This window comes from Triticum aestivum, chromosome 7A, assembly GCF_018294505.1.
Source record: "Triticum aestivum cultivar Chinese Spring chromosome 7A, IWGSC CS RefSeq v2.1, whole genome shotgun sequence".
NCBI classification, from domain to species: domain Eukaryota; kingdom Viridiplantae; phylum Streptophyta; class Magnoliopsida; order Poales; family Poaceae; genus Triticum; species Triticum aestivum.
Window position 1 is genome coordinate 672561448 of NC_057812.1, and position 26996 is coordinate 672588443.

Below are 26996 nucleotides of genomic sequence, written 5' to 3' on the forward strand. Positions count from 1 at the left end.
TTTATTGTGCAAACTTGTTCCCTTTTGGGTAGATGAAAGTGCAGATTCCACCAAAGGAAGATTTAGTAGGCTTTATGTTATCAATTTATTTTTGTTACATGTTGCTAAAAGTAAATGAAACGAATTTCTTTCTGTTTTGGTTCAGAAAGATTTGATTTTGGGAGGAGAAAAGTCATACAAGGATGAGAATGGGACACCATATTATAGCGACGTGGTGATTTTATTCAGTTTATTCAGAGGACATACATACGTACAAGTAGTTCCCTAAGGCGAAGGCCTTCCATTTGCTGTTGCTGGCCATGTAAAATAGCATGAACCTGAACCTAACTGCGATTGGATGTCTAAACTGAATTGTTGCATTCCTAGACATGGAAATGTGGATCAGTTTTAGTTCTGAAGAATGTGCATACTTCTGGTCCTATGTAATTCCAATTTATTTAGACAAGCATGCCAAAAGTGTTGAAACCCAAGTTAGGGTTCAAATTCGTGGGGTTGTGCTTGCTGCTAAACTGATCCTGGACTTTTTGTTGGCTATATTATAATTAGCAAATGGAAGTGGAGAGATAAAGCATAAATACTTGATAAACTTTTTTTGTTGGGGCGGGGGATGGTTTAGTCCATAGTTAAAAAAGGCACGCCTAAGCGAGCGCTTAAGCGCGCCTAGGCTCTAGGCGTTGACAAAACGCATTGCGCATAACTACGCTTAATCTGTGCATAACTGCGCATAGGTTGCAAAACGCACAATTAACACCTAGCGCTTTTTTTAAATATGGTTTAGGCACTTCATGCATTGTTGGTGTTGCAGACTTTTGCACTGCTACTAAATGTCCTATATGTTATTCTTTAGTAGGGATATTGGCATAGAGATACCGCAATAATAAAAACGAGAATCCTCATTACTCACATATATATTACTATGTCCTTTTGTTTCCATTGAGACCTATTTTGTTTATTCTTTTAGTTCCAAGGCAAAATTCTCTGATTTTTAGTAATTCACATTTAACAAGACATATGAATGGAGGATGGGAGGCATTTAGATGCAAGTCAGAAACTTCTTCTGCTAGCTTATTCTAAGTTTATTATTTCCTTGCTCCCCTTTTCATTGTAGAGAATGAAAAGCATCTTTCACGCTGCCAACGGGATCTGGACCAAGAAGAGGATCAGGAGGACGAATACAGTGGACACTACTACTCAGCAAGATACAGTTCAAACCCTGTATCCTCCTGATTGATCTCCCTTCGCCCCTGTTTAAGAATCATGTTTCACCCATTCAGGTAAATCTAGCTGAAACATTTTACGAACTCTACAAGTTGAAAGTTCATACTTTTAGACGAGTATACCATTTTGGAGGTGTGTGTGTCAGTTCGCCGATTATTGACACCTCATTCTATGAATTTTAGTGTTGTCTTCAGAATTATAGACACCTCATTCTATAAGGAGGCTGCCACCAAGAAGAGCGAGGTTGTGTCAATGGACTCAGGTGCGTGCACTCGTTGGTGGTTTCAGTCTCATAATCTTTTCTTTCCAGTTGAAGAACAGGCGGTGGATATCTGTTACTCCATTCCGTCTTTCCTGGTCTGTACATTTTGAGAAGATTGCATACATTGTATTGATGTGTCTTTTGTGTGAAACTTTGACTTATTGGTCAACAATATATGAGTTATACGTCATCAAAAAATATATCATTGGAAAGTTCATTGAAATACGCATCCAATGGCATACTCTTTGTGGCGTATAACTCACATTTTGTTGGTAAAATCAATGCTCAAAGTTATTTTCGGTCACAAAACATTGATAAAACTATAAATCACATTTTAATTCTTGTTGCGATTACACCTATTAGTTGCAGTTCATAAGTTGTGTTGACTTGACTGCTGATTTCTTTTCTTCTATTATTTTCCTTTATGAACCTGGTGGCCAGCGACAAGTTGTAGAAAGAAACAAGGCTTATGTTAGGCAAAGTTGATTAGGTTGTACTACACACCGAGTGCCTCCATAAGAATCTAGATAAAATGCCATAAAAGGTGAGATTGGGCATAGTCTTGATATAGTTTCGTTAAAAGATATTACATTGATTTTTTGGGTTTGGACATACTTATGATTGTTTTCTTTCTAACTGGATCTCAATATATGCTTTTGTAGACTGTTCTAGATAAGATGATGGCTATCAATGTGAGCGACTGAGCTTTTATGTCCAGAAAATGCTCACTAATAAAATCTGGAATGTCTTATGTTTCTCATCTTTTCTCTTCATTTGTATGGTTAAAGTTTGGCTTCAAACCAACAAATAGTTAATATTAAATTAAGTTATTTTCCCGCTCCCCTCTTCAGTTGGCAAACCCATCAAGGAATTGTTGTAATGAATATATTTTATATGGTTACATCCACAAGAGGAAGAGATCTTAAATGCTATAGCATACATCTATATTGATGTATATGAGTGAGAGCGAGGACCGAGTATGGGAATCACTAGTAGAAAAAGGGGCTTTTATCCCGGTTGGTAAGGCCCCTTTAGTCCCGGTTTTCGAACCGAGATTAAAGGGTCGGTACTAATGCCTCTCCCCTTTAGTCCCGGTTCTTATATGAACCGGGACTAAAGGGCGCGGCCACGTGGAGCTCCACCTTTAGTCCTGGTTGGTAATTTTATGATTTTTTTGAATTTTTTTTGAATTTTCAAATTTCTGAATTATTTTAACCTCTAGTGTGTAATCACCACCTCTCATCACTGCTCAATTTATCCTCTAATCACCCCTCATCATTTCAAATCATCTAACTTCCCGAACGGTTACCCATCCTCCCACTCCTCCAGCCTGAGCATGCTTAACTTCCGGGTTCTATTCTCTCTCGTTTCCAAGTCTGCACTTGTTGTTTTCCTGACAATAGTAAGATGTCAATCCTATTAACCTTCATGAATTTTGCTTGAGCATGAAGTGACACATTTCACTGTTTGAGTTTGAAACTATTGTTTTAAAAAACAATAATTATTTAGTAACACTAATATTTCTTGAATAATTAGTTTGACCACAGTTTGACCAGATTTGACCAAAATCCAAAATAACTGAAATAATTATTTAGTAACACTAATATTCTAGAATAATTAGTTTGACCATTGTTTGACGACAGTTTGACCACTGTTTGACCAGATTTGACTAGTAATTTTTTCGATTTTTTCCACTCTAGATCTTAAAAGCCCCGTAACTTTTTTTCTGTTAGGTTTTTGAGGATTTTGAAAATTTTTAATGGGGCCACCCTGTTAAATTCGGATGTAACTTTTCGAGTAGATGATTTTTCATATAATTTTTTTAATCCGAGTTCGTATGCAAAAGTTATGCCAATTTTACAAATTCCAGAGAGATTTTGCAAATAAAGTCAAAATTCATATTTGTAAATTTTTCCAACAAGTAAACCACATATCACATGAGAAACTTATTTTTTTATTTTTTTTGACATTTTCATCATTTTCTTTTGTTTTTTTTTAAATTGAAAAGGCGGTCAGGGGGGAGTTTGAAAATGGAACCTTTAGTACCGGTTCGTGCCATGAACCGGTACTAATGCCTCAAAACCTATTAGTACCGGTTGGTGGCACCAACCAGTACTAAAGGTCCCAGGTGAACCGGGACTAATGCCTTAGCCGCACGAACCGGGATAAATGCTCACGTTAATCCCGGTTCTTGACTAAACCGGGACTAATGTAAAAACTGCCCCGTGACCAAAGCCCTGTTTTCTATTAGTGAATCTAATGTGCGAAGACAAGATGAGTGCGGACATGCCCGCATCAGGAGGCGCCACCTAGTAGCAATCAAAGTGAAGTAGTATTACCACTACCACAAGCCTCACTCCGTAGTAGTACGTGAGCATCTCCAAGTGAGTGTGTGTGAGCGTTGCTTGTGTCGTGCTAGCTTGCACTAGCTGCTACTTAGGCTGTTTTTGCTCTCCTAGCTCAGTGTGCAGCTGTAGATTATTTTGGTAACTCTGTTATTGTACAAGAGAGAGCTAGCCAGTAGTTTTGGGCTAACAATTGGCTTCAGAGCCTCATGTTACAGTAGCCATGGCCGGTGCACAAGGAAAGCAGCAGCGCACCACCTCGGGTGGTTCCAAGTCGCAGCCATCATAGGACGGCTCCCGGTCGCCGCCTCCGGAGGAGCGGCGAGGGCGCATCCGGTCCATGCACGACCATCGCGGTGAGGTTGTGGTTAGGGAGATCGTGCGCGAGACTGCAATCAGCGGTAGCGTGCCCATCACCTTCCCGATGCTCACGCGCTCGAACTACAGCGAGTGGGTGTTGATCATGGAGTGCAACCTCCATGCAGCGAGCCTTTGGGTTCCCATGGAGGATGACCTGGTCGAGAGAAAGGAGGACAGGAAAGCCGTGGCGGCGCTTATGTGCGCCATGCCGCCGGAGATGCATGGCATGCTCGCGGCGAAGGCAAGCGCCAAGGAGGCATGGTAAGCCATCCGTACCTAGCGCCTCGGAGGCAACCGCGTGCGCGAGGCGAACACGCAGAAGCTGCGGGCGGACTTCAAGAACATTGCCTTCAAGGAGGGCGAGCTCGTTGACGACTTCGCCATGCGAATCTCCAGCCTTGCGTCGTAGCTCCGAGTGCTCGACGACACCATGGACGACGCGAGTCGTGCGGAAATTTCTTCGCGTCGTGCCACCTCGCTTCGCTCAGATAGAGGTCTCCATCGAGACCTTGCTTGACCTGATCGAGCTCTCCATCGAGAAGCTCACATGCCGGTTGCGGGTGGTCGAGGACTGCCTTGATGACGGCCGCGAGACCTTCGGCGGCGGACAACTCCTATTCTCGAAGAACTGGGAGGCGAGGAAGCGTCAAGGACGTGGTGGAGGTGCCCCGAGCAACGGAGGCGACACCGGCAGAGGCGGTGGTCGCACCCAGGGCGGAGCCGGACGAGGTGCCGGCAACGACGACCGAGAAAAGTGCCGATATTGCAGCATCAAGGGCCACTGGGCCCGTGAGTGCCGCAAGAGGATGGCTGACGAGGATGTCGCAGCCGCGGCAAATCTCGTGCGGGCTGAAGAGGACGATGGGCCATCAATGATGATGACTTGCGTCGAGACCATGCAGGAGGGCGCAGCGCCCGTGCAGGAGGGCGCAACACCTCCGACGACCACGGTGCCGGCAACCGTCAAGTCCGTGCAGGAGGCACGAAGCTCTTCAACTGATCCCCTCCCAACATCGATAGCGATTTCCCCGACAACAGCATTCTCGGGGGCCTACGACTGGGAGGAGATGAAGACCCGGGTGTGGGGGAACCACACTCCGGTAACCACGTCCCCTGCGACGCTGGTCAAGCCCGTGCAAGTTGGCACGGCAATCGCGGCCCCAGCATCCTCGGGACCCGATAAGACCGTGCAAGTTGGCATGACAATCACGGCCCCGACATCCTCGGGACCCGGTAAGACCGTGCAAGTTGGCACGATAATCGCGGTCCCGACATCCTCGGGACTCGACAAGCCCGTGTCAGGAGGCACGGCGATGACGCATCTGGTGGGCCATGTCCCGACCATGATGCTGGCGACCAGTGAGCTCGTGCAAGAGGCACGACACTCTCAAGTCGGCCACACCGCTACAACCATGTTCTCAGGGTCCTGCAAGCCCATGTGGGCGACACGACACTCTTCGACAGACCTCAACTGGGGGGCGATGAAGAGACGGTCATGGGGCGGCAAGGCCTCGACCATGACTCTGGCGACCATCGAGGCCGTGCAGGAGGCGTGGAGCTCTCTAGTCGGCCACGCCGCAACCCCGACACACTCGAGGTCGATCGAGTTCGTGCGGGAGGCACGACACTCTCTGGTTGGGCACGCCCCGACTATGCTGGTGGCAACCGTCGAGACCGTGGAGGAGCAACGGTGCTCTATGGTCGGCCACGCCGCAACCCCGACACGCTCGGGGTCCATCGAGTCCGTGCGGGAGGCACGACTCACAACTGCCGGGGGAGACCTGACAAGCAAGTTTGTTGGGAAGAGTGACAAGGAGTCTGCTAGCTTGGGAAAAGCCACTCCGGTTAGTGCAGTGTCCGACGAGTCATCCCCGGGAAGGGAGTTCCCGGGTAGCATGACGTCTGACACAACTACCCCGGGAAGAGTTCCCGGGCAGTGTAACATCAGGAACTACGACCCCACTAACACTGACACCCAAGAGTGAGGTGGTTTCTGGGCAGTTTGTGACCCCGCCTACAGAGCGGCCAGACCTGTTCGACGCCAACAACGTTGGCGATCCACACAGGTTGCGACGCCTAGGGGGAACTTCTCAGCGAGCCTGCGGGACAACCGCAGCACCCCGAGATCAAGAAAGACGAGCACGGCGCCAGTTCCCAGGATCATCGACGTCAAGCCCCTTCGACAGGGTTGAGGGGGAGATTGTTGATCCAACCCAGTCTACAGGGCAGTACTCAGCTGCCGTTGCTTGAAAAAAGAGCTAAATACTATGCTAGGCTTTCTTCGGTCCAAAAGGCTGAGATGGAGAAAGAGTATTAGGCTTTAGCTAGTAAAAAGGCTGAGGTGGAGAAGTAGTGTTAGACTTTAGCCAGTAAAAAGGCTGAGCTGAACGGCAGGAAGTTTCCTAGTAGTAGATAGGAATGTGCTATGCATGTTCATAGTAGTAGCACCGTAAATGCCATCCGGGTCCTATAAAAGGAGCTGCTCCCCATCCGTTGTAAGTAGGGCAAATAGTAATCAAAGTGAAGTAGTATTACCACTACCACGAGCCTCACTCCGTAGTAGTACGTGAGCATCTCCAAGTGAGTGTGTGTGAGCGTTGCTTGTGTCGTGCTAGCTTGCACTAGCTGCTACTTAGGCTGTTTTTGCTCTCCTGGCCCGGTGTGCAGATGCAGATTATTTTGGTAACTCTGTTAGTGTACAAGAGAGAGCTAGCCAGTAGTTTTGGGCTAACAGTCACCATGAGCAGTTGCTCGCATTTGTCCACCACAAGTGGGCGAGGCATCTGATGAGAAGGGATCCAGGCTCGGACAAGGACGGATCCTTGTGTGATACAGCACGCGAGGCATCTGATGTTCCCTTGATTTCGTCAATGGGCGATCCGATCTGATCCGAGGAAGACGAACACGATAGAATCGCCGGCGACGGTGGCCCTGGTGTGGCTTTCTAGAGGGCGCGTATGCTTTTCCGACTAGAATAAGGTTACTCGGCGCTGGAGAATTTTCTTTCCAACGGGGCACATTAGTAATTTTTCCACTCGAAAGTCACCCGCCGTCAACGCCACTCGCGGCCGCGGCCAGTGTTCATCTTGCCGGACGGCGGCTGAGAGCATCTCCACCCGTTCGCCTCTCAGGGCACCAAAAAAAGCCGCCTGAGGGCTAACCGACGCTAGATTGATGCGTGGGACCACTCCGCTCCCGGTCGTCGGCCCATAGGTCATCGCGGGCTCGGCGTTATTTCATACAATTTTTTGCAAACCCGACGAACTTTCACGAGCTCGGCGAAATTTTATTGAAATTTGTACAAAAAACATTAAAAACATGCAAACTACGCCTAAACTATGTCAAACTACGCCTAGGCACTGCACCCGCGTCCACCGCCCGTCATCTACATGCCGAGAAGCCTGTAGAAGCGGGTGTAGCCGCCGTCATCGTCGTTGCGCGCCCCGCCGGAGCCGCCGCCGTCCCTGCTGCACCCCTGGCCAGGGTCATCGACGCGCGGTGGGGCGCTGGACGGCCCGGCCTCGTCCTCCTCGTTGCTGTCGAGGACGATGACGCTGCCCTCCTCGCGCCCGCGGCGCTGGGCCTAGAGCTCCACGTACGCCCGGCGCTGGCGAAGCACCTGCTCGCGAACATAGTCCTCCTTCGCCCAATTAAGGGCGGCCTCGTCGTCGGGGGCCACCATGTCCGTGTGCTCTGGCTTCACCGGGAGCAGCCCCGACTCGGTCTTCGGCTGGACCAGGCGGAGGGAGCGCGGGGAGAGATGGGAACCCTCATTGATGACGAGGACGCCGCCGCGGGTGCAGCGCCAGAGCGGCGTCTCCTTCGGGTCTGGCTTGACGGGGCGGAGAGCCGGCGAGCCGGAGGAGGGCTGGACGGGGCGGAAAGCCGGCGAGCCGGGGGAGAGCGAGCCGGAGCCCGACGACGATGACATCCCCGGCTCCATTCGGCGCGGTGTCCAGGAGCTGCCACCCCGGCGAGAGAAAGACAGTCGCGTCGGGTACTCGAGGCGTGACATGTTGCCGGTCTCGATGTAGTCGAGGACGGCCTCAAGGGTGCGGCCTGGCACGCCCCATCACTCACGCCGCCCGTCGGTGTTGAGGCAGTCACGGGGATGACGCCGTTGACAGAGACGATCTTCTCTTGGCGGCGGCGCGTCATGCCTGCACTCGGAGTAGCACTCTCTGTAGCACTTGCAGTACTCGGACATGGCAGCCACCTGCTGGCGCTCCTCGAGGAGCAGGAGCACGCACAGGCACAGCGCGGCCATGGTGGCCACCCTTAACTTCTTCGCCTTCATCTTCTCCCTCGAGCAACCTGTGGCCTCTTCTTCTTCTCGGTAACACAGCATCAAGAATATATTTGATCAAGGGAGGCAGAGGAGAGAACTGTTGTGGTGAGAGTGTGAGGCGGTGTGCTTTCTTATATGGGCACCCGAGCTCCGAGGACAAAACCGACATTTGACCCTCGTAATGTATTTCCCGGTAAATGAAATGGGCACGATTTTCCCTAGCATCGCCGCCGGGTTATCTGGCGTCTTTTCGGCGAATGGATGATGTGCAGGTGGAGTGTCCTGTAGCATAACGTTGGACCTCAAAAGTGAGTAGAGAAAGCCTTGTTGGAGCTGCCTGTACCTGTATTGATGTAGAAAGAAAACAGAATGCAGTTCAGGTACACTGCTGTTTATATACCACTGAAGGTTCAAATTCTAATACTAGTATGTCTTCAGCTGTACAGCACTAGAGCTAAGCTGGGAGAAATCAAGTTTCCTTGACATGGAAACAGATAAACAGTTTATGCAAGAGCAGCAGAGAGCTGTAGAAAGGAAATTTGCAAAGGCAAGCTCTCTGATGGCTCTGGCCTTAGCAGAGCAACACAACTACCCGCAGCTCATGGTGAAGTGCGTTGAGTTCATCGTTAGCACTCCTGCAATTCTTGATGCTGTGTTGGCGACAGACGGATATAAGCATCTGGTGGCAAGCTGTCCTATGGTGTTGCCCGAGCTTCTCAAGTCTGCACGGGGCATATCAAGGGTAACCATAAGAGTTAATGCTTCACTCCATGTATTTAGTCTCTGTTTGAGCAACTTACTACATCACCTAAAACTGAAAACTTATGCCCATTATATGTATGTAATGAGCAACTTACTGCTCGAGTTTGCACTTGTGTTTGATTTAATTCAGGGCTAAACTGTCCTAGTTTCGATATGCGTGTCCTCTGCTTGTCAAATATTGGCACACGGACAACTTGTGCTTTCAGTGATGTTAAAGAGTAGGATGATCCGGAGTGTGCTGACATGACTTGCTCAGCTGCAGGCTGCAGCCACACAATCCTGCTGTTTGTTCTTACAGAGTGTGCAGTATTGTTGTATGCTGGGAACTCTGTTGAACACATTGTCACGTCAAATTCCGGAACGGTGTCAGGAAATACCATCTGATGAGTAGTTCATGCTTGCTCTGTTTTTCAGACAAATCCGGAACGGTGTCAGGAAATTCCGGAACGTCAAATTCCGTAAATACCATCTGATTGTGTTAGTTACTCTCTGTCCCAAATAGCTTACCAAAAAGTCTTATAATTTGGAACAGATGCAGTAGTACAAAGTAAGGTGATTCCTGTGTCACTGGCCAAGGGCCAACACCTGAAACCATTCATGCTTGCTCTGTTTTTCAGGCAAATCCTCCAGGCTGCTTAAAAGAAATCTAAATGCAATTCATGCAATGGAAGCACATGCAGTACTAGTTTACTCCCGTTATGAACGCTTCACAACATGTTCACCTTCTCAAGATGAAGGACAAATCCGAAGCGACCTAACAATTAATCTGGGCCATTACGACATCCACCGAGAAGGCCAACAAGTAGTTTGTTCGTATTATGCATGAAACAATTAACTACTAAATGCGGTTGGTCCAGTGATACAAGTAGATATACAAATAAATAACGTATAATAATATGTGCCACCTTTTAAGGGGGAAGCTAACATTGAACTTCAGATCTAACCTACCGAGACATTGGAAAAATCATTTACATATCCACCCAATGCCCTTCTCAAAAGAACTCTTTTCTGAAGATCACCGTTCCAGTTTCCATTGCCACTTGTCTCCAGGACATGGCCAATTTTCAAGAGCATAGGATAAATCATAAACCCTTACCATATGCATTAGCACAAACAGGTATTGCGAAAAAGGACATTCACTTCTGCATAGTTCTCGTAAATAAATCTCCTCAGGTAGCATCCCATCATGGACCTGTACAAAAAAGCAAGAAACTCCTGAAACTGTAGCTCAACTTCTACTGAACTCAGCTAGAACTAAGATGTACTTTCCTACAATAAAATTTACAAGAAATTTCGTGGAATTCCTATGTTGGTGATAACTTTTACAAACATGGGCGCTTGCATTCCCGATGTCAGGATGGTGCAGTCGCGTGTAAATGAGGTCGTAAGTGTAATTATGACTCTATTTCGTTTTTTTATTAAAGACTAGTAAACTAAGAGGACTAATTTTTTCATCAAGCTTATAGTAGAAACTTAGTCCTTTTTGTGAGAGGAAACATCAATGATGAATCCCTACTTCTTATCTTCACCAGTGTTTTGTTATCTAGAGCTCATAGTTTGTAATTTTTATGCTTCTAGTAAATCAAAGATTTACATTCAGTTTAAGGAAAACCTTACTATCAAGAGAGGAACATACAAAATAGCTCGGATGGACCCTAACTCAGGATATACAGTAAAGTCCCCAGGTTTAGCAACCTCATCATCTATTCAGCAACTTCTTCAAGTTTCTCGGTGCTACTACCGATCTTGCGAGGAGAAAGCATTCCTGTTGAGCGAACCTAGTTCTTCTAAGTGTTAGTTGGAACTAAAGAGTCTTTTTCTCTGGTGCCACCAAAATTTTGACATGCAAGGTCCTTTTTTTTAGCATTGCTATCTCCAAGGCAGGCCATGCCCCGAGGGGGTAGAGGGGGCGGCCGCGCCGGGCCGAAGACCCCGAAGGGGGTAATGTATGTGTATAGGCTCTTCAAAAATGGTATATGTTCACATTTGGTATTCTTAGAGCTTGTTGTTTTCCCTCCCCCAATCCCGATGCTTTTCCACCTTAACTATGGTTGTCTAGGGGGCGAATGTAAAAACATTGTATTAGCCCACCTTGTTCTTTGAGATTCATGTTTTGGAATCTTTGGGAAATGGGACCGACCTGGCGCCTCAAGTTCTTTGAGATTCATGTTTTGGAAACCTTCTTATTCCTTAGGTCCTACCTATCTAGGGTTTTACCAAGATAGATTTTATCTGCTTCACTACTATTCATGGGTAGTGTTGTGGAAATTTGTGTAGATTGATTTTACTACACTACTCATCATTTTTCAGTTTTTTAGTTCTTATTAAGTAATTGACTTTGAACTAAGACTCCTAACTCTAGAGTTACTAAAATGTTCAATTTTATACACTTGCTTGTTTTAAAAGAGGTGTTTGTTATCCATGTTCACCACATGTGTATAGTTTTCATGTTCGTATATGTACTTACAAGTTAGTTTGTGTGTCTACTTAACATATTAGTTTGTGCTTTACAAGATAGAGCATGTCTTCGATGTTAATGTGTGTGATAACAATGTCCAAGTGTATTTCACACTTCAATATATGTTGGCAACACATGTTGAAGTGTATCCTCATATTAATGTGTGTGTACTGCCCATTTCCCATGTTAATGTGTTTCTACCATCCTCATGTACTTCAAGTAAGATGTAAATCCATAGGCATTCTGGTGTTCCATTTCTTAAATGTTAGTTCACTGATCTCATATAGTTCTCCAAAATTTTCCCTTGCACTTTCCTTGAACCACTCAAAATGTAGAAGCCCATATCTAAGATAAGCTTAATTTTGCCCCTTGATACAAGAGATCTCCTTCATGTCATCAAAGAGTTGGGCCTTGAAAACCGGAGATCTTGTAGCAAGTATGTCCTTGTGTGCAAGAAATGACGAGTGGCGGTGCCAGAAATTCATTCATGTGTAGTCAATTCAAACTTGTGTAGTCATATGTGTTGGAATTTTGCTAGTAGGCCTTTGGAGCAAAGCCCAACTAAAATTCTGAAATTCTCTTGGCCCATTCATGCACACATGTGAGTGGAGTGAGTGAGACTAGAGTTTAGTCCCACCACGGAAGTTGAGAGAGACTTGCACCTTTTTATAAGGTGAGCTCTTCTACCACTTGTATGGGCATGAGAAGAGGAGACCTATGATACGTCTCCAACATATCTATAATTTTTGATTGTTTCATGCTATTATATTATCTGCTTTGGATATTTAATGAGCTTTAATATGCACTTTTATATTATTTTCGGGACTAACCTATTAACCGGAGGTCCAGTGCCAGTTTCTGTTTTTTTGCCTATTTTAGTGTTTTGCAATAAAGGAATATCAAACGGAATCCAAACGGAATGAAACCTTCGGGAGGATCTTTCTTGGAACAAACACAAACCAGGAGACTTGGAGTTGAAGTCTGGAACTCCGCGAAGCTTTCACGAGGCAGGAGGGCGCGCCCCCACCCTCGTGGGCCACACGGAGCTCCACAGACGTACTTATTTTGCCTATATATACTCTTATACCCTAAAAATATCAGGGGGAGGCACGAAACCACTTTTCCACTGCCGCAACCTTCTGTACCCATGAGATCCCATCTAGGGCCTTTTCCGACGATCTGCCGGAGGGGGATTCGATCACAGAGGGCTTCTACATCAACACCATAGCCTCTCCGATGGTGTGTGAGTAGTTTACCACAGACCTTTGGGTCCATAGTTATTAGCTAGATGGCTTCTTCTCTCTCTTTGGTTCTCAATACAAAGTTCTCCTCGATGTTCTTGGAGATCTATTTGATGTAATATTTTTTGCGGTGTGTTTGTCGAGATCCGATGAATTGTGGATTTATGATCAAGTTTATCTATGAACAATATTTGGTTCTTCTCTGAATTCTTATATGCATGATTTGATATCTTTGCAAGTCTCTTAGAATTATCGGTTTAGTTTGGCCTACTAGATTGATCTTTCTTGCAATGGGAGAAGTGCTTAGCTTTGGGTTCAATCTTGCGGTGTCCTTTCCCAGTGACAGTAGGGGCAGCAAGGCACATATTGTATTGTTGTCATCGAGGATAAAAAGATAGGGTTTATATCATATTGCTTGAGTTTATCCCTCTACATCATGTCATCTTGCCTAAAGCATTACTCTGTTCTTATGAACTTAATGCTCTAGATGCATGCTGGATAACAGTCGATGTGTGGAGTAATAGTAGTAGATGCAGAATCGTTTCGGTCTACTTAACACGGACGTGATGCCTATATTTCATAATCATTGCCTAAATATTCTCATAACTATGTGCTCTTCTATCAATTGCTCGGCAGTGATTTGTTCACCCACCGACACTTGCTATCATGAGAGAAGCCACTAGTGAAACCTATGGCCCCCAGGTCTCTTTCTTATTATATTGCATCTCTTTTATTTAATCGCATCTCGTTTACTATTTTGCAATCTATACAACAAAAATACCAAAAATATTTACCTTACTATCTTTATCAGATCTCACTTTCGCAAGTGACCGTGAAGGGATTGACAACTCCTTTATCGTGTTGGTTGCAAGGTTCTTAATTATTTGTGCAGGTACTAGGTGACTTGTGTGTTATCTCCTACTGGATTGATACCTTGGTTCTCAAAAACTGAGGGAAATACTTATGCTACTTTGCTGCATCACTCTTTCCTCTTCAAGGGAAAACCAATGCATGCTCAAGAGGTAGCAACCTACACGAGCACTCCTCCTCCGCACTCGCCTCGCCACGCCTCGTCACGACGCGCCGTGGGTTGCGGGATTGAGCCGAGTCGAGGACAGAGCTATGCATGTTGTCTATATTTTTGCTGCTCAGGAAAAATTAATAAGTCATTAATTAATAATTAACGGACACGTTAATTACTGAACATTTTCTGATTCTTTTGGATCTTGATGACTTGGACGTGGGGTTTACTCCCACAATCTACCCGGCTCGTGATACGTCTCCAACGTATCTATAATTTATGAAGTATTCATGCTATTATATTATCCATCTTAGATGTTTTATATGCATTTATATGCTATTTTATATGATTTTTGGGACTAACCTATTAACCTAGAGCCCAGTGCCAGTTTATGTTTGTCCCTTGTTTTTGATTATTCCAGAAAAGAAATACCAAACGGAGTCCAATTGACATGCCGATTTTTGATGATTTTTGATGGACCAAAAGAAGCCCCGGAGTAAAAGAGTTGGGCCAGAAGATTTTCGAGCCGTCCACGAGGGTGGGGGGCGCGCTCCACCCCCTGGGTGTGGGCCCCTATCTCGTGGATGACTCGGAGACCCCTCTGACGTGAAACCGACGCCAAAAATTCCTATAAATACATAAACCCCCAGAAAATAACCTAGATCAAAAGTTCCGCCGCCGCAAGCCTTTGTAGCCATGAGAAATTAATCTAGGCCCTCTCTGGCACCCTGCCGGAGGGGGCCATCATCACCGGAGGGCATGGAGGAGGATCCCGGAGGGGCCATTATCACCATGAAGGCCAAGGACCAGTTGGGGAACCTCTCCCCATCCAGGGGGGAGGCCATGGAGGAGGAAGCACAAGGGGGAGAACCTCTCCTCCTCTCTCTTGGTGGCACCAGAGTACCATCGAGAGGGGAATCATCGCCGCGGTGATCGTCTCCATCAACATCACCATCATCATCATCACCCTCATCTCTTTTACGCGGTCCACTCTCCTGCACCACGCTGTAATCCCTACTTGAACATGGTGCTTTATGCCACATATTATGATCCAATGATGTGTTGCCACCCTATGATGTTTTGAGTAGATTTCCTTTGTCTATGGGTTGATTGATGATCTAGATTGGTACGAGTTGTATGTTTTTTTGCTGCTGTCCTATTGTGCCCTCCGTGTCGCGTAAGCGTGAGGGATTCCCGCTGTAGGGTGTTGCAATACATTCATGATTCGCTTATAGTGGGTTGCTTGAGTGACAAAATCATAAACCCGAGTAAGGGGGTTGTTGCATATGGGATAAAGGGGACTTGATGGTTTAATGCTATGGTTGGGTTTTACCTTAATGATCTTTAGTAGTTGCGGATGCTTGCTAGAGTTCCAATTATAAGTGCATATGATCCAAGAAGAGAAAGTATGTTAGCTTATGCGTCTCCCTCATATGAAATTGCAATGACGACCACTGGTCTTGTTAACAATTGCCTAAGACAATTCCGCACATCGATCCATCATTATCCCACACTCGCTATTTATAATATTTAGTAATATATTCTAAATTTATGATAACAATACCTACTTTTATATTTTATCTCTCCGATACCATGCAAAGTTATCCTCTTCATACCCACAATGTAGTTTTATTTCCCATTTCTAGTTGGAAGCAAACGTTCGGTGTACGTAGAGTCGTATCAGTGGCAGATAGGGATTGAGAGAATATTGATCTTACCTTTAGCTCCTTGTGGGTTCGACACTCCATACTTATCACTTCCACCATTGGGAATTGCTACGATGATTCCCTGCACTTGGGGATTATCAAGCTCTTTTTCTGGCGCCGTTGCCGGGGAGCAATATCGTGGGGTTGATATTCTCGTGTATGCTTGTTTGTTTTCTTCACTGAGTAGATTTTGTTTTTCCTTTTTTGTTTCTGTTTAGTTGTGGGTGAAACATACCATTTTTTAAAACAATGAAAATACAAAAAAATTACTTGCCTCTCATACCTAAAAAGTTTTTCAATAAGAGAAGTGATTGGAAGGTTATGCATTGTAGAAATGAGGGTCGACCTTGAACAGTTGTGTTCATGCTCATGGAAACAATGTATAAAATTTCATGGAAGCTTCTCTGAAAATAATTACCCCCTTGTATATATCCATTGTATTATAAAAATAATGTGCCAAGACTTGGTTTTAGGATGATTAGATTGCTTGTTTACTTTGTGCAGTACAAAAACAGAAACTTTGGCTGTAGCGCATGATTTTACATTTTTTCCTGGAAAGTCAAATGGGTCTGAAACTTTTTGCACATTACTTCCGTACAAATTTTTTAAATTTTCATATTTTTTTAGAATTGTTTGGAGTTAAAGAAGTTTACTAAACTTCCAGATTACTACAGACTGTCCTGTTTTTGATAGATTCTGTTTTCTATGAGTTGTTCGCTTATTTTGATGAATCTATGGGTAGTATCAGGGGGTATGAACCATGGTGAAGTTGGAATACAGTAGATATAGTTCCAATATGAAATTGGAATAAGTTTGCAATAGTACCTAATGTTGGAAATATGCCCTAGAGGCAATAATAAAAGCATTATTATTATATTTCCTTGTTCATGATAATTGTCTTTATTCATGCTATAATTGTGTTATCTGGAAATCGTAATACATGTGTGAATAACAGACGTCAACATGTCCCTAGTGAGCCTCTAGTTGACTAGCTCGTTGATCAACAGATAGTCATGGTTTCCTGACTATGGACACTGGATGTCATTGATAACGAGATCACATCATTAGGAGAATGATGTGATGGACGAGACCCAATCCTAAACATAGCACAAGATCGTATAGTTCGTTTGCTAGAGTTTTGCAATGTCAAAGTATCTCTTCCTTCGACCATGAGATCGTATAACTCCTGGATACCGTAGGAGTGCTTTGGGTGTATCAAACGTCACAACGTAACTGGGTGACTATAAAGGTGCACTACAGGTATCTCCGAAAGTATCTATTGTTTTATATGGATCGAGACTGGGATTTGTCACTCCGTATGACGGAGAGGTATCACTGGGCCCACTCGGTAATGCATCATCATAATGAGCTCAGAGTGACCAAGTGTCTGGTCACGGGATCATGCATTACGGTACGAGTAAAGTGACTTGCCGGTAACGAGATTGAACGAGGTATTGGGATACCGACGATCGAATCTCGGGCAAGTAACATATCGATAGACAAAGGGAATAGCATACGGGGTTGATAGAATCCTCGACATCGTGATTCATCCGATGAGATCATCGTGGAGCATGTGGGAGCCAACATGGGTATCCAGATCCCGCTGTTGGTTATTGACCGGAGAGTCGTCTCGGTCATGTCTGCTTGTCTCTCGAACCCGTAGGGTCTACACACTTAAGGTTCGGTTACGCTAGGGTTGTAGGGATATGTATATGCAGTAACCCGAATGTTGTTCGGAGTCCCGGATGAGATCCCGGACGTCACGAGGAGTTCCGGAATGGTCCGGAGGTAAAGATTTATATATGGGAAGTCCTGTTTCGGGCATCGGGACAAGTTTCGGGGTTATCGGTATTGTACCGGGACCACCGGAAGGGTCCCGGGGGTCCACCGGGTGGGTCCACCTGTCCTGGGGGGCCACATGGGCTGTAAGGGGGTGCGCCTTGGCCTAATGGGCCAAGGGCACCAGCCCCACATAGGCCCATGCGCCTAGGGTTTAGAAGGGGAAGAGTCCTAGGAGGGTAAGGCACCTCCTAGGTGCCTTGGGGGGGAGGGAAACCCCCCTAGGCCGCCGCACCCCCTAGGAGATTGGATCTCCTAGGGCCGGCCACCCCCCCTTGGCACCCCTATATATAGTGGGGGAGAGGAGGGACTTCATACCTGAACGCCTCGGCCTTTGGTTGCCTCCTTCTCCCTCCCCAACACCTCCTCAACCTCCATAGTGCTTAGCGAAGCTCTGCCGGAGTACTGCAGCTCCATCAACACCACGCCGTCGTGCTGCTGCTGGTGCCATCTCCCTCAACCTCTCCTCCCTCCCTTGCTGGATCAAGAAGGAGGAGACGTGGCTGTTCCGTACGTGTGTTGAACGCGGAGGTGCCGTCCGTTCGGCGCTGGTCATCGGTGATTTGGATCACGTCGAGTATGACTACATCATCACCGTTCTTTTGAACGCTTCCGCTCGCGATCTACAAAGGTATGTAGATGCATCTAATCACTCGTTGCTAGATGAACTCCTAGATGATCTTGGTGAAACGAGTAGGAAAATTTTTGTTTTCTGCAACGTTCCCCTACAGTGGCATCATGAGCTAGGTCTATGCGTAGTTCTTCTTGCGCGAGTAGAACACAATTTGTTGTGGGCGTAGATTTGTCAACCTTCTTGCCGTTACTAGTCCTTTCTTGCTTCAGCGGTATTGTGGGATGAAGCGGCCCGGACCAACCTTACACGTACGCTTACGTGAGACCGGTTCCACCGACTAACATGCACTAGATGCATAAGGTGGCTGGCGGGTGTCTGTCTCTCCCACTTTAGTTGGAGCGGAATCGATGAACAGGGTCCTTATGAAGGGTAAATAGAAGTTGACAAATCACGTTGTGGCTTTAACGTAGGTAAGAAAACATTCTTGCTAGAACCCTAATTCAGCCACGTAAAACTTGCAACAACAATTAGAGGACATCTAACTTGTTTTTGCAGCAAGTGGTTTGTGATATGATATGGCCAAAGTTGTGATGAATGATGAATGATCTATATGTGATGTATGAGATGTTCATGCTATTGTAATAGGATTCACGACTTGCATGTCGATGAGTATGACAACCGGCAGGAGCCATAGGAGTTGTCTTTATTCTTTTATATGACCTGCGTGTCATCAAGAAACGCCATGTAAATTACTTTACTTTATTGCTAAACGCGTTAGCCATAGTAGTAGAAGTAATAGTTGGCGAGCATCTTCATGGAGACACGATGATGGAGATCATGATGATGGAGATCATGGTGTCAAGCCGGTGACAAGATGATCATGGAGCCCCAAGATGGAGATCAAAGGAGCTATGTGATATTGGCCATATCATGTCACGTTTATTATTTGATTGCATGTGATGTTTATCATGTTTTGCATCTTGTTTACTTAGAACGACGGTAGTAAATAAGATGATCCCTCACAATAATTTCAAGAAGTGTTCCCCCTAACTGTGCACCGTTGCGACAGTTCGCTGTTTCAAAACACCACGTGATGATCGGGTGTTTTATTCAGACGTTCACATACAACGGGTGTAAGACAGATTTACACATGCAAACACTTAGGTTGACTTGACGAGCCTAGCATGTACAGACATGGCCTCGGAACACAGAAGACCGAAAGGTCGAGCATGAGTCGTATAGAAGATACGATCAACATGAAGATGTTCACCGATGTTGACTAGTCCGTCTCACGTGATGATCAGACACGGTCTAGTTTAACTCGGATCATGTAATACTTAGATGACCAGAGGGATGTCTAATCTAAGTGGGAGTTCACTAATAATTTGATTAGTTGAACTTAATTATCATGAACTTAGTCTAAAATCTTTGCAATATGTCTTGTAGATCAAATGGCCAACGTAGTCCTCAACTTCAACACGTTCCTAGAGAAAACTAAGCTGAAAGACGATGGCAGCAACTATACGGACTGGGTCCGGAACCTGAGGATCATCCTCATATCTGCCAAGAAAGATTATGTCCTACAAGCACCGCTTGGTGACGCACCCGTTCTCCCTGCGGAACAAGACGTTATGAACGCTTGGCAGGCACGTTTCGATGACTACTCCCTCGTTCAGTGCGGCATGCTTTACAGCCTAGAGCCGGGGCTCCAAAAGCGTTTTGAGAGACATGGAGCATATGAGATGTTCGAAGAGCTGAAAATGGTTTTCCAAGCTCATGCCCGGGTCGAGAGATATGAAGTCTCCGACAAATTCTTTAGCTGTAAGATGGAGGAAAACAGTTCTGTCAGTGAGCACATACTCACTATGTCTGGGTTGCATAACCGCTTGACTCAGCTGGGAGTTAATCTCCCGGATGATGCGGTCATTGACAGAATCCTCCAGTCGCTTCCACCAAGCTACAAGAGCTTTGTGATGAACTTCAATATGCAGGGGATGGAAAAGACCATTCCTGAAGTATTTGCTATGCTGAAATCAGCAGAGGTAGAAGTCAGAAAGGAACATCAAGTGTTGATGGTCAATAAAACCACTAAGTTCAAGAAAGGCAAGGGTAAAAAGAACTTCAAGAAGGACGACAAGGAGGTTGCCGCGCCCGGCAAGCAAGCTGCTGGGAAGAAGCCAAAGAATGGACCCAAGCCCGAGACTGAGTGCTTTTATTGCAAGGGAAGCGGTCACTGGAAGCGGAACTGCCCTAAGTACTTAGCGGATAAGAAGGCCGGCAAAACAAAAGGTATATGTGATATACATGTAATTGATGTGTACCTTACTAGTGCCCGTAGTAGCTCCTGGGTATTTGATACCGGTGCAGTTGCTCACATTTGTAACTCAAAGCAGGGGCTGCGGAATAAGCGGAAACTGGCAAAGGACGAGGTGACGATGCGCGTCGGGAATGGTTCCAAGGTCAATGTGATCGCCGTCGGCACGCTACCTCTGCATCTCCCTTCGGGATTAGTTTTAAACCTTAATAATTGTTATTTAGTGCCAGCTTTGAGCATGAACATTGTATCGGGATCTCGTTTAATTCGAGATGGCTACTCTTTTAAATCTGAGAATAATGGTTGTTCCATTTTTATGAGAGATATGTTTTATGGTCATGCTCCTATGGTGAATGGTTTATTCCTCATGAATCTCGAACGTGATGCTACACATATTCATAATGTGAGTACCAAAAGAAGTAAGGTTGATAATGATAGTCCCACATACTTGTGGCACTGCCGCCTTGGTCACATAGGTGTTAAACGCATGAAGAAGCTCCATGCTGATGGACTTTTAGAGTCTCTTGATTATGAATCATTTGACACGTGCGAACCATGCCTTATGGGTAAAATGACCAAGACTCCGTTCTCAGGAACAATGGAGCGAGCAACCGACTTATTGGAAATCATACATACTGATGTGTGCGGTCCGATGAGTGTTGAGGCTCGCGGTGGCTATCGTTATGTTCTCACCCTCACTGATGATTTAAGTAGGTATGGGTATATCTACTTAATGAAACACAAGTCTGAAACCTTTGAAAAGTTCAAGGAATTTCAGAGTGAGGTTGAAAATCAACGTGACAGGAAAATCAAGTTTCTACGATCAGATCGTGGAGGAGAATACTTGAGTCACGAGTTTGGGGCACACTTAAGAAAATGTGGAATAGTTTCACAACTCACGCCGCCTGGAACACCTCAGCGTAATGGTGTGTCCGAACGTCGTAATCGCACTCTGTTAGATATGGTGCGATCTATGATGTCTCTTACCAATTTACCGCTTTCCTTCTGGGGCTATGCTTTAGAGACTGCCGCATTCACTTTAAATAGGGCTCCGTCGAAATCCGTTGAGACGACACCGTATGAATTATGGTTTGGGAAGAAACCTAAGCTGTCGTCTCTAAAAGTTTGGGGATGCGATGCTTATGTCAGGAAACTTCAACCTGAAAAGCTCGAACCCAAATCGGAAAAATGCGTCTTCATAGGATACCCAAAAGAAACTGTTGGGTACACCTTCTACCACAGATCCGAAGGCAAGATCTTTGTTGCCAAGAATGGGTCCTTTCTGGAGAAAGAGTTTCTCTCGAAAGAAGTAAGTGGGAGGAAAGTAGAGCTTGATGAAGTATTACCTCTTGAACCGGAAAATGGCGCAACTCAAGAAAATGTTCCTGAGGTGCCAGCACCGACTAGAGAGGAAGTTAATGATAATGATCAAGATACTTCTGATCAAGCTCCTACTGAAATTCGAAGGTCCACAAGGACACGTTCCGCACCAGAGTGGTACGGCAACCCTGTCTTGGAAATCATGTTGTTAGACAACGGTGAACCTTCGAACTATGAAGAAGCGATGGCGGGACCAGATTCCGACAAATGGCTAGAAGCCATGAAATCCGAGATAGGATCCATGTATGAAAACAAAGTATGGACTTTGACTGACTTGCCCGTTGAACGGCGAGCCATAGAAAATAAATGGATCTTTAAGAAGAAGACAGACGCGGATGGTAATGTGACCATCTATAAAGCTCGGCTTGTCGCTAAGGGTTATCGACAAGTTCAAGGGGTTGACTACGATGAGACTTTCTCACCGGTAGCGAAGCTGAAGTCCGTCCGAATCATGCTAGCAATTGCCGCATTTTATGATTACGAAATATGGCAAATGGACGTCAAAACGGCATTCCTTAATGGTTTCCTTAAGGAAGAATTGTATATGATGCAGCCGGAAGGTTTTGTCGATCCTAAGAATGCTGACAAAGTGTGCAAGCTCCAACGCTCGATTTATGGGCTGGTGCAAGCATCTCGGAGTTGGAACATTCGCTTTGATGAGATGATCAAAGCGTTTGGGTTTACACAGACTTATGGAGAAGCCTGCGTTTACAAGAAAGTGAGTGGGAGCTCTGTAGCATTTCTCATATTATATGTAGATGACATACTTTTGATGGGAAATGATATAGAACTCTTGGACAGGATCAAGGCCTACTTGAATAAAAGTTTTTCAATGAAGGACCTTGGAGAAGCTGCTTATATATTAGGCATCAAAATCTATAGAGATAGATCAAGACGCCTCATAGGTCTTTCACAAAGCACATATCTTGATAAGATTTTGAAGAAGTTCAAAATGGATCAGTCCAAGAAAGGGTTCTTGCCTGTTTTGCAAGGTGTGAAATTGAGCTCAGCTCAATGTCCGACCACGGCAGCAGAGATAGAAGAGATGAGTGTCATCCCCTATGCCTCAGCCATAGGTTCTATTATGTATGCCATGCTGTGTACCAGACCTGATGTAAACCTTGCCGTAAGTTTGGTAGGAAGGTACCAAAGTAATCCCGGCAAGGAACACTGGACAGCGGTCAAGAATATCCTGAAGTACCTGAAAAGGACTAAGGAAATGTTTCTCGTTTATGGAGGTGACGAAGAGCTCGTCGTAAAAGGTTACGTCGACGCTAGCTTCGACACAGATCTGGATGACTCTAAGTCACAAACCGGATACGTGTATATTTTGAATGGTGGGGCAGTAAGCTGGTGCAGTTGCAAGCAAAGCGTCGTGGCGGGATCTACATGTGAAGCGGAGTACATGGCAGCCTCGGAGGCAGCACATGAAGCAATATGGGTGAAGGAGTTCATCACCGACCTAGGAGTCATACCCAATGCGTCGGGGCCGATCAAGCTCTTCTGTGACAACACTGGAGCTATTGCACTTGCCAAGGAGCCCAGGTTTCACAAGAAGACAAGGCACATCAAGCGTCGCTTCAACTCCATTCGTGAAAATGTTCAAGATGGAGACATAGAGATTTGTAAAGTACATACGGACCTGAATGTAGCAGATCCGTTGACTAAACCCCTCCCTAGAGCAAAACATGATCAACACCAGAATTCCATGGGTGTTCAATTCATCACAATGTAACTAGATTATTGACTCTAGTGCAAGTGGGAGACTGTTGGAAATATGCCCTAGAGGCAATAATAAAAGCATTATTATTATATTTCCTTGTTCATGATAATTGTCTTTATTCATGCTATAATTGTGTTATCTGGAAATCGTAATACATGTGTGAATAACAGACGTCAACATGTCCCTAGTGAGCCTCTAGTTGACTAGCTCGTTGATCAACAGATAGTCATGGTTTCCTGACTATGGACACTGGATGTCATTGATAACAAGATCACATCATTAGGAGAATGATGTGATGGACGAGACCCAATCCTAAACATAGCACAAGATCGTATAGTTCGTTTGCTAGAGTTTTGCAATGTCAAAGTATCTCTTCCTTCGACCATGAGATCGTATAACTCCTGGATACCGTAGGAGTGCTTTGGGTGTATCAAACGTCACAACGTAATTGGGTGACTATAAAGGTGCACTACAGGTATCTCCGAAAGTATCTATTGTTTTATATGGATCGAGACTGGGATTTGTCACTCCGTATGACGGAGAGGTATCACTGGGCCCACTCGGTAATGCATCATCATAATGAGCTCAGAGTGACCAAGTGTCTGGTCACGGGATCATGCATTACGGTACGAGTAAAGTGACTTGCCGGTAACGAGATTGAACGAGGTATTGGGATACCGACGATCGAATCTCGGGCAAGTAACATATCGATAGACAAAGGGAATAGCATACGGGGTTGATTGAATCCTCGACATCGTGGTTCATCCGATGAGATCATCGTGGAGCATGTGGGAGCCAACATGGGTATCCAGATCCCGCTGTTGGTTATTGACCGGAGAGTCGTCTCGGTCATGTCTGCTTGTCTCCCGAACCCGTAGGGTCTACACACTTAAGGTTCAGTTACGCTAGGGTTGTAGGGATATGTATATGCAGTAACCCGAATGTTGTTCGGAGTCCCGGATGAGATCCCGGACGTCACGAGGAGTTCCGGAATGGTCCGGAGGTAAAGATTTATATATGGGAAGTCCTATTTCGGGCATCGGGACAAGTTTCGGGGTTATCGGTATTGTACCGGGACCACCGGAGGGGTCCCGGGGGCCCACCGGGTGGGGCCACCCATCCCCGGGGGCCACATGGGCTGTAGGGGGTGCGCCTTGGCCTGCTTGGGCCAAGGGCACCAGCCCCACAAGGCCCATGCGCCTAGGGTTTCCAAGGGGGAGGAGTCCTACTAGTGGAAGGCACCTCCTGGGTGCCTTGGGGGGAGGGAAACCCCCCCTAGGCCGCCGCACCCCCTAGGAGATTGGATCTCCTAGGGCCGGCCACCCCCCTTGGCACCCCTATATATAGTGGGGGAGAGGAGGAACCTCATACCTTGAGTCCTTGGCCTTTGGTTGCCTCCTTCTCCCTCCCCAACACCTCCTCCAACTCCATAGCGCTTAGCGAAGCTCTGTCGGAGTACTGCAGCTCCATCAACACCACGCCGTCGTGCTGCTGCTGGTGCCATCTCCCTCAACCTCTCCTCCCTCCCTTGATGGATCAAGAAGGAGGAGACGTGGCTGTTCCGTACGTGTGTTGAACGCGGAGGTGCCGTCCGTTCGGTGCTAGGATCTCCGGTGATTCGAATCACGTCGTGTTCGACTACATCATCCCCGTTCTTTGAACGCTTCCGCTCGCGATCTACAAGGTATGTAGATGCATCCTATGACTCATTGCTAGATGAACTCCTAGATGATCTTGGTGAAACGAGTAGGAAAATTTTTGTTTTCTACAACGTTCCCCAACACCTAAAGGTAGTGATTTGCTTTATTTACACTAACGGACCTCACAAAGTTTTTGTTAAAGTTTTGTGTGGATGAAGTGTTCGAAGATCAAGGAGCTATCAATATGAGAAGAATAAAGAGAGGCAAGAGCTCATGCTTGGGAATTCCCAAGGCACCCAAAGTAAATATTTCAAGGATACTCAAGCATCTAAGCTTGGGGATGCCCCGGTTGGCATCCCATCTTTCTTCTTCAACAATTATCGGTATACCTCGGTTTTTGTTTTGTTCACATAATTTGTGTCCTTTGTGTTTTTGTTTTTCCTTTAAGAACTATGCTAGTATGAGATAGCACTTTATTGATTTATAGAATACTTCATATGCTTCACTTATATCTTTTAAGTATGATCTTACAGAATTGCTCTTTGTGCTTCACTTAAATCTTTTGAGTATGGTTTTATAGAATGCTTCGTGTGCTTCACTTATATATTTTGAGCTTGGATATTGGTTAGTCTATATTAATTGTAGAATGCTCCATGAACTTCACTTATATCTTTTGGAGTATGCACTATTAGGAAAAGGCCTACTAGTGACGCACCTGTTTTGCCTACTAATGGTGCACTACAGGTGCGCCACTAGTATCACGCCATTAGTATTTTTTACTAATGGCGCACCATGCAGTGCGTCATTAGTATAGCCCAGGGTGCGCCATTAGTATGCCTCCCAGGGGGCCATATTTACCCATGTGCTTTGGCATACTAATGGCGCACTAGTTGATGATGCGCCATTAGAGTCCTTTTTGCAGTGCGCCATTAATGTGCTGAGTGGTGCGCCACTAGTATGAATATTAGGGATTTTTTTCTTTTCTGATATTTGCACAGTTTAAAAAACATATTACTGCACATAATATAGAGAGCACAACATATAAACAGCAGATTCATCGAATACAACAAAAGATTAGTCTCCGAATACAATACATCATATTAGTCTCCGAATTCAAAAGACCGAACAAAGATAGAACATTACAAGTCTCGAGACCGCGAGTAGCGAGTTTGTCAGAAGTAATACTAATCATCATCATACAACTTCTACTCGTTATTAATAACAAGTCATACGATCATCATCTTGATAGTCATCGAACCAACCCTACTTAATTGTTCTTAGCACATGATCATCAGTATTAGGCAGGACCTAAATACCCTATTTAAGGTAAAATAGCATAAAACAATATAGACCCTGACTCTCCATTATGGAGAATGGAGATCATCCTGTCTCCAATTCTTGTACTTCGCTTCCTTTTGCTTCCAAGAACCTCCTTACGACTGTCCATACATTTTTTCCATCCTTTGATTTGCATGTCTCCACTTCTTTTAGAAATCTGGTATGGACAATTGAGATTCGTAGGATGACCTGGCTATATGTTCAAAACATTAAGGCTACCTTTCTGATATATCAAATGAGGCACACAATTCTCTGGGATTATATGTTGAAAAACATAGTAATAACTTCATAGTTAGCAATGATGTACTAGTTTTAGAAGTCTGCAAAAGATGCACGGATGTCGTAATAGTAAAAAATCTTACCAGGGTATCTCCAAGGTAGTTACCGTAGTTGAACACATGCACTAGTGGCACGTATTGACCATAATGTTGAGGAGTTTGATTGTAGACATTGTAATTCTCAATGTCAGTACAAAATCCGACCAGATGATTTTTCTCCTTATAAGTTGTTAATTCAGAGACATCAGT

At 45.4% G+C, this 26996-nt stretch overlaps 1 long non-coding RNA gene across 4 annotated transcripts in view; it reads left to right on the forward strand.

Annotated features, from left to right (window-relative positions):
* Window positions 1-2405, forward strand: part of LOC123149173 (uncharacterized) — a 5654-nt gene extending 3249 nt beyond the window's left edge. For all 4 annotated transcript variants that reach the window (XR_006474445.1, XR_006474446.1, XR_006474443.1 and 1 more), the window contains 4 exons: window positions 1109-1274; window positions 1401-1480; window positions 1922-2024; window positions 2143-2405. This is a non-coding gene — a long non-coding RNA (uncharacterized lncRNA). The remainder of the gene's footprint in view (window positions 1-1108; window positions 1275-1400; window positions 1481-1921; window positions 2025-2142) is intronic.
* The last annotated feature ends 24591 nt before the right edge of the window (window positions 2406-26996 follow it).